The 9437-nt window shown below is 46.2% G+C and overlaps 1 non-coding gene across 1 annotated transcript; it reads left to right on the top strand.

The window, feature by feature from the left end:
- The first annotated feature begins 7763 nt into the window (after nt 1-7763).
- TRNAE-UUC (transfer RNA glutamic acid (anticodon UUC)) lies at nt 7764-7835 on the top strand. The gene has a single exon. It is a non-coding gene; the product is annotated as a tRNA-Glu (tRNA).
- The last annotated feature ends 1602 nt before the right edge of the window (nt 7836-9437 follow it).

Below are 9437 nucleotides of genomic sequence, written 5' to 3'. Positions count from 1 at the left end.
CATTGATGAGGGGTCACCCCCCATATGTACACATGTATAGGGATGGCCATGGACATTGATGAGGGGTCACCCCCCATATGTACACATGTATAGGGATGGCCATGAACATTGATGAGGGGTCACCCCATATGTACACATGTATAGGGATTGCCATGGACATTGATGAGGGGTCCCCCCCATATGTACACATGTATAGGGATTGCCATGGACATTGATGAGGGGTCACCCCCCATATGTACACATGTATAGGGATGGCCATGAACATTGATGAGGGGTCACCCCATATGTACACATGTATAGGGATTGCCATGGACATTGATGAGGGGTCACCCCCCATATGTACACATGTATAGGGATGGCCATGAACATTGATGAGGGGTCATCCCCCATATGTACACATGTATAGGGATTGCCATGGACATTGATGAGGGGTCCCCCCCATATGTACACATGTATAGGGATGGCCATGAACATTGATGAGGGGTCATCCCCCATATGTACACATGTATAGGGATTGCCATGGACATTGATGAGGGGTCCCCCCCATATGTACACATGTATAGGGATTGCCATGGACATTGATGAGGGGTCACCCCCCATATGTACACATGTATAGGGATGGCCATGAACATTGATGAGGGGTCACCCCATATGTACACATGTATAGGGATTGCCATGGACATTGATGAGGGGTCACCCCCCATATGTACACATGTATAGGGATGGCCATGGACATTGATGAGGGGTCATCCCCCATATGTACACATGTATAGGGATTGCCATGGACATTGATGAGGGGTCATCCCCCATATGTACACATGTATAGGGATTGCCATGGACATTGTTGAGGGGTCCCCCCCATATGTACACATGTATAGGGATTGTCATGGACACTGATGATAGATAGTCGCAAACATTAAAAAAAAAAACATTTAAAGCTCTATATTGTTGTGCATCCAGCAAGCAATATAACGCTTCATCACCGCCTGTCAAACACCCTCTGAAAAGGAATCACAGATTGCTCTTCAGAGGGCAAAACAAGTAACAAAAAAAAAAACAAAATAAACTTCCTCTGGCCCCATTTCTTCAGCAGGGGGCAGGCAGAGGCAAATTGAATACCTTTAGGGTGCAGGTGGTGTAATCGGCAGTGCTGCATTCCCCAACAACTACAGTCCTGGCCTGTCCCTGATTGGTTGATATAGAAGAGGCCAGAACTTAAATTTAATTATTGGGAACTGCAGTGCAGAAGATCACTCCGTCTGCACCCCAAAGGCATTAAAGAGTATAAAAGGTAAAAATATTTTTTATTTTATTACATTTAGATTTTTGTTAAAAAAGATTATATATATATAATTGAGGATTATCAGACATACAATTTACATATAGAAAAGAATCATACATAGATAAATCCTATCCTGCATGCTAATTGAACCCAATCATTTAATGTATATGTCCCAACATTCAAGAGTAGAAGAAGAGAAACCAACTTCCCAAATGTGAATTGTTGTGAATTTAGGACCCAATATGGGTTAAATTGCAGGTCAGGTAGGTGTTCTCTTTAATTGCCCGACATATTTCGCGTTATATAACGCTTCTTCGGGAGCTGGAGGTAGTTCTGTTGAGTACACATAAAAGATCACTATAAATTATATATATATATACACACACACACACACACACACACACACACACACACACACACACATATACATACATCAAACAGTAAAATATATAACTCAGAAATAAAGTTCGTACAAACTGAGGTACATTCCAACTGATTATAGTGATCCTAAAGGGCAGACCCCAATAAGGAGAATGGTCATACCGGGGTCTATAGAAAAACCCGGCAGCTGGGGAGGCCATTAAAAAGAGCACACGTTATAAGTGTGTACACAGATATGTATATAGAGTAAAAATATATCGCTACAAAATGTGTGCTGTGCAATGTGGGATATACTCACAATGCCTAACGGTATTAAAGATAGTATGGCACAGACAACATTGTAAAGAGGGGCATGATAGGTCCGCCACTCAACGTTGGTAATAAAAAAGCACAGTGATGATAATCAAATTGCTACATATTCACTATTTCATCCTTGTTTTTTAGCCATTTGCCTGGAATTCTGACTTAGACCGCACTCACACTTGGCAATTTGGAACGGCCGGCAGAAGTGCTATGATTCTGCTGTGATTCAAAATCATGGGAAAATGTGCAACCAGCATTTGGATAACATTTTTCCTAATGGCACCCCAACCATGGCAAGATCTTGTCACGATTGTCACATGACAGAATCGCATGAAAATCAATCCAAACCGTGCAGGGGACTATTTCTTTACTTTCGGGTACGGTGGAATAATCTGCAATGCAGCGGTTCCTGGTCCCGGGCCTCTTCTATATGAAGCCACCGCAACAATTCTAAAGATTACAATAAAAAAAGGCCGGATGTTTAGTTTAATACTAAGAAACAGAAGCACTGCAGATTACTCCCCCGCACCCGAAAGTGAAGAATCAGTCCCCTTCTGACTCAATTCATTTTAATGGGTCAGCATAACGGCCAGGCAACCAGAATTTTTATATGAACGCCACCATTAGTCATCCCTGTGTCCCTGTTATGTCAGGGTTTATTTATTGTCCCTGGCACTGGAATGTTAAACTTTTCTCTCTATAAATTTGATGTTGTATAAAAAATATATATAATGTAGGTAAAGGTGCTAAATCTGATTCTTCTTTTTTATTGCAGATGTACGCGGTATTTACTGCAAACACAGTTCACAAGGCAGGTCTGCCCCAGTGAGCAAGACAGAATGTGAAAGCTACATGGAGACTCCACCAGCAAGTGACGCACACATGGAGACTCCACCAGCAAGTGACGCACACATGGAGACTCCACCAGCATGTGACGCACACATGGAGACTCCACCAGCATGTGACGCACACATGGAGACTCCACCAGCATGTGACGCACACATGGAGACTCCACCAGCATGTGACGCACACATGGAGACTCCACCAGCATGTGACGCACACATGGAGACTCCACCAGCATGTGACGCACACATGGAGACTCCACCAGCATGTGACGCACACATGGAGACTCCACCAGCATGTGACGCACACATGGAGACTCCACCAGCATGTGACGCACACATGGAGACTCCACCAGCATGTGACGCACACATGGAGACTCCACCAGCATGTGACGCACACATGGAGACTCCACCAGCATGTGACGCACACATGGAGACTCCACCAGCATGTGACGCACACATGGAGACTCCACCAGCATGTGACGCACACATGGAGACTCCACCAGCATGTGACGCTCACATGGAGACTCCACCAAAATGCCAGAAGAACGTCTCCAGTGAAGATGGGGGCAAGGATACAAGAAAGGATAGGCGGATACTAGTAATAGGGGATTCAATTATTGGAAGGATACAGAGGGCAATCTGTCAGAGAGACCGTTATCGCCTAACAGTATGTTCTTTACCAGGCGCTCGGGTTCAGAACATTACAGATTGCATGGACACATTGTTGGATGGGGTTGGAGATGACCCAGCTGTCATGGTATATATCGGAACCAATGACAACGTTCGAGAAAGATGGAGCGCCCTACAAAATGATTTCAGGGACTTAGGGGCTATATTGAAGAAAAGGTCCCCCAAGGCAATATTTTCTGAAATACTGCCTGTACCTCAATCCACACCAGAGAGGCAGCAGGAGCTTATGGTGCTTAACAAATGGCTGAGGAACTGGTGCAGGGAGGAGCAGTTTGGGTTCATGGAGAACTGGGCTGACTTTTCAGTCAACTACTCGCTCTATAGCAGGAATGGACTGCACTTAAATGGGCACGGTGCCGCTCTGTTGGCAGAGAAGATGACCAAAAAGCTGGAAGAAATTCAGATTGACGCTCCACCAGAATCTAAAGTTCACATTGAGAACCCAGCAGAATGTGACATTCACATGGAGACTTCACCAGCATGTGACGTTCACATGGAGACTTCACCAGCATGTGACGTTCACATGGAGACTTCACCAGCATGTGACGTTCACATGGAGACTTCACCAGCATGTGACGTTCACATGGAGACTTCACCAGCATGTGACGTTCACATGGAGACTTCACCAGCATGTGACGTTCACATGGAGACTTCACCAGCATGTGACGTTCACATGGAGACTTCACCAGCATGTGACGTTCACATGGAGACTTCACCAGCATGTGACGTTCACATGGAGACTTCACCAGCATGTGACGTTCACATGGAGACTTCACCAGCATGTGACGTTCACATGGAGACTTCACCAGCATGTGACGTTCACATGGAGACTTCACCAGCATGTGACGTTCACATGGAGACTTCACCAGCATGTGACGTTCACATGGAGACTTCACCAGCATGTGACGTTCACATGGAGACTTCACCAGCATGTGACGTTCACATGGAGACTTCACCAGCATGTGACGTTCACATGGAAACGCCACCAGCATGTGGCATTTATACGGAGACTCCACCAGCATGTGATGTTCAGGTTGATACGCCACCAAAATGCCAGAAGAACGTCTCCAGTGAAGATGGGGGCAAGGATACAAGAAAGGATAGGCGGATACTAGTAATAGGGGATTCAATTATTGGAAGGATACAGAGGGCAATCTGTCAGAGAGACCGTTATCGCCTAACAGTATGTTCTTTACCGGGCGCTCGGGTTCAGAACATTACAGATTGCATGGACACATTGTTGGATGGGGTTGGAGATGACCCAGCTGTCATGGTATATATCGGAACCAATGACAACGTTCGAGAAAGATGGAGCGCCCTACAAAATGATTTCAGGGACTTAGGGGCTATATTGAAGAAAAGGTCCCCCAAGGCAATATTTTCTGAAATACTGCCTGTACCTCGATCCACACCAGAGAGGCAGCAGGAGCTTATGGTGCTTAACAAATGGCTGAGGAACTGGTGCAGGGAGGAGGGGTTTGGGTTCATGGAGAACTGGGCAGACTTTTCAGTCAACTACTCGCTCTATAGCAGGAATGGACTGCACTTAAATGGGCACGGTGCTGCTCTGTTGGCAGAGAAGATGACCAGAAAGCTGGAAGAAATTCAGATGGACGCTCCACCAGAATGTGAAGTTCACATTGGGAACCCACCAGAATGTGATTCTCACACTAAGACTCGCCCAGAATGTGGCGTTCACGTTGAGACTACACCAGGAAGCAATGTTCACACTGTGACATCACCAGAATGCGACATTCACATTGTGACTCCACCAGAATGTGATGTTCAAGATGAGACAAAATTCCAGAGGAACCTTGAGAACATCGCCTCCAGTGAAGATGGGGGCAAGGTTACAGGAAAGAACAGGAAGACACTGATGGTAGGGGACTCAATCAATAGGAAAGAGAGGGCAATCTGCCACAAAGACTGTTATTACCGAACAGAATGTTCTTTACCGGGTGCTCGTGTTCGCGACGTTGAGGATCAGATGGACAGATTGTTGGATGGTGCTGGGAAGAACCCAGCTGTCATGATACATACTACTAACGACAAAGTTATAGGAAGATGGGGCACCCTAAAAAATGACTTCAGGGACTTAGGGGCTATACTGAAGAAAAGGACCTCCAAAGCAGTATTTTTAGAAATACTGCCTGAACCTCAAGCCACACCAGAGAGGCAGCAGGAGTTTAGGGAGCTTAACAAGTGGCTGAAAAACTGGTGCAGAGAGGAGGGGTATGGCTTCATGGCGAACTGGGCTGACTTTTCAGGTGGTTACAATCTTTATAGCAGTGACGGATTGTGCTTAAATGAGAAGGGTGCAGCTTTATTGGGAGAGAAGATGGCCAAAATGTCAGAAGAAATTTTCAACTAGGCGATGAAGAGGAGGGATCAGAGGATGATTTGTTAGTGAACATGCGGGAGAGGATCTTCAAGTCAAGCCATCATCACCAAAGTCTACTACATCATCACTCTCTTGAAAAATTCTCATCAACACCTGTCTTCAAGAGCAATACCACTAGCTTTCTTCACCAACAACAGTGCCACTGTACCTTTTCTGCATAGTCAAAGTTTTGTGTGTGGAGACAGAATGTTAGAAGACTCAGTGGAAAGCCTGGGGAAGCCTCCCAAGGACCAGTTATGGCTGTAGCAACAAAGGTCTCTATACTGGTGGCGGCTGCCACTCCAGTAACTGAAGGGTCTTCCCATCAGCCCTCCATGTTCATTTTTGGAGCTTCGGAATCACCAACTATCAATGCAGTAGGACAAACAAGACAATTGGCTGTTCCTAGAAGACAACAAAAAGTCTAAGGAACCCTCCTAGGGACCAGGTACGGCTGTACCAACACAGGTCCTTACACTGGTGGCGGCTGCCACTCCAGTAATCGGAGGGTCCTCCCATCAGGCCTCCATTTTTGCTTTTGTGGCTTCTGAATCACCATCAATGTAGCTGGACAAACCAAATAATTGGTTGTTCCTAGAAGAAGACTTAACAAAAAGTCTGAGGAACCCTCCCAGGGACCAGAAGAAGCTTTAAGGTTCGATAATACATCGCCCAAACATAATGACCAGTAAAAAAAAGTACATGAGATGGTGGTAAACAGCCTGCTAGGCACAAGGGAGAACCGAACCAAGTCCTCCAAAATCTGCCAAGAGCGTAAATGTAGACCTTAAGCTTTAAGGTTAATCAAAAATATCACATTCTAAAGGGAAAGGTAGAACAAGGGGGAGTATGGAAGAGGGAGAGAGGGAGGAAAAGAGGGGGGGGTTGGAGGAAGAAGGGGGTGAGGGTTTGGGGGAACCCCCACACCCCTTCCTTACCCCTAACCTCCCCTCCACCCCTCCTTTCCTCCCTCTTCCATACTCCCCCGAAACAAGGGGGAGTATGGAAGAGGGAGAGAGGGAGGAAAAGGGGGGGGGGGAGGTTGGAGGAAGAAGGGGGTGAGGGTTTGGGGGAACCCCCACACCCCTTCCTTACCCCCAACCTCCCCTCCACCCCTCCTTTCCGCCCTCTCTCCCTCTTCCATACCTTTCCTTTTTGAATGTGATATTTTTGATTAACCTTAAAGCTTAAGGTCTACATTTACACACTTGGCAACTTTTGGATATGAGGCAGCTTTGGGAAGACTTGGTTGGTTGGAACTCTTTTTGTCTTTAGAGTTGGGAGAAGTCTTTCCAGCTTTCTTTAGGCTTTCTCTGGAGAAATGAGAACTCTTCCCGCCAGTGAGGTCCTTTATGGAGAAGTCCAAGGCCTCACTCACACGGGGTGTATGAATCTGTACTCTGTGTGGGGGCTGTGTTTACCCCAAAAAGGACATCCATGCGAGTGCAGTTGCATGGATGCACCCTGGGTGCGTTCGGGGCCGTGCACCGGCACTCACACAGATGTCACATTGGGTATAGCCACTGCACCTCAGTTGACAGCAATAGGACTGCCTACACGGGATGCTATTATTTGGGTGTGTTTTGAAGTGTTATATATATATTATATATAGATTGTAGTTTAGGTTAAGTTTGGATTTCTTCTGGAGGCGCTTTGAGCGGACATAACTGATGTACTCCGCTCAGCGGGGGCGGGCTTTAGAGAACAGAGGCCGCATACGGGCAGCACAGAGGCTTAGGGGTTAGCCTTGCAGCACTAGGGTCCATGGTTCAAATCCTGACCAGGAAACTATCTGCATGGAGTTTGCATGTTTTCCCTGTGCTTGCGTGGGTTTCCTCCGGGTACTCCGGTTTCCTCCCACACTACAAAGACATGCTACCTTGCGTTGGTGGTGCAGTGGTGAGCATAGCTGCCTTTCAAGCAGCTGACCCGGGTTCGATTCCCGGCCAACGCCATCTCCAATACTTGGAGTCCTCAGAGAGAAAAGCACTATACAAGATCAACAGGGAGTATATATTAGCGGTGGAATAAAGAATGAAGCGAATGTGTGGAATGTTTGAGGAAGAAAATGTTCCCCCGGAATGTGAACTCAGCAACTGATAGAAGACGCTTAGGCTGCGATCACACCTAGGCGTTCGATCGCGGGTGGAATTACTTCGATTCCCGATTGTGATCTTTTCAATGGCACCCCAACATGGGACAATATTGTCACCTGACAAATCACACAAACAAAATCGCGGGACGCCTGTTTCCCAAAAGCAGTCCTGTGATTTATCAGGTGACAATCGCGGAAAAGATCACGCCTCAGATTCGGGAATCCAGAACTCCTAGGTGTGAACAGATCCTCGCCGTGTCCATCATACAACAAGAACTTCCTGCACAGACATCCCCTTCAACATGAATATTACACCCATACTCCCCCCAGCAGGAATATTACACCCATACTCCCCCCAGCAGGAACATTACACCCATACCCCCCCAACATGAACATTACACCCATACCCCCCCAACATGAACATTACACCCATACCCCCCCAACATGAACATTACATCCATACACCCCCCCCCCCCGCAGGAATATTACAACCATAACCCCCCCCAGCAGGAATATTACACCCATACTCCCCCCAGCTAAAATAATGAAGGAGTGGCTTCACAACAACTCCGTGACTGTTCTTGAATGGCCCAGCCAGAGCCCTGACTTAAACCCAATTGAGCATCTCTGGAGAGACCTCTACCACTTTCAAGTTCAAATGACGACGACCACCCCAGGGAGAAAATAAGCAGCTGGCTTAATGCTGTGTACACACAGGCGGACTTTTCAACCGAACTGGTCCGACGGGACGAATCCGTCGGACAATCCGACCGTGTGTGGGCTTCATCAGACCTGCAGCGGACTTTTTCGGTCGAAAATTTGACGGACTTTAGATTTGGGACAGGTTTCAAAATCTTTCCGACGGACTCGAGTCCGGTCGAAAAATCCGCTCCTCTGTATGCTAGTCCGACGGACGAAAACCGATTGCTATGAACTTCCTTATTTTAGTCCAGTCGTACGAATCCGTTGGACTTTGGTGTGATCGTGTGTAGCCAAATCCGTTCGTTCGAAAGTCCGTCGAAAAGACCATCGGACCTTTGATGCCGATAAGTCCACGGCATTACACAGGCTGTTAAATTTTTCTCTTGCGTGTAAAAAAAATAATCGTTCTTTTTGCTTGTAAAAAGACTTAGAACCCCTCAATATATTAGAATACATACACACTATAATATATATATATATATTTTAGTAGGGGCCCTAGAGAATAAAACAGTGGGTGTGCCAAACTTTTATGTCACGTGGTTTTTCAAATGTATTTTTTTTTTTTTAAATACATACATTAAATGAATTTTAGTGCACACAAACACAATACAATACCCACATTTTGGGGTAAATATAAAAGATTACGTCACTCCAAGTCACACTTTAAAATTGTGCACACCTGTGGAACAGCGCCACAAACTGTACCTAAAAATCTCCATAGGCAATGTTTTAAAAGCCTTTACAGGTTACCAGTTTCAT

The sequence above is a fragment of the Aquarana catesbeiana genome, linkage group LG12 (genome assembly GCF_042186555.1).
Source record: "Aquarana catesbeiana isolate 2022-GZ linkage group LG12, ASM4218655v1, whole genome shotgun sequence".
NCBI classification, from domain to species: domain Eukaryota; kingdom Metazoa; phylum Chordata; class Amphibia; order Anura; family Ranidae; genus Aquarana; species Aquarana catesbeiana.
This window is presented reverse-complemented; position numbering and strand designations above follow the sequence as displayed.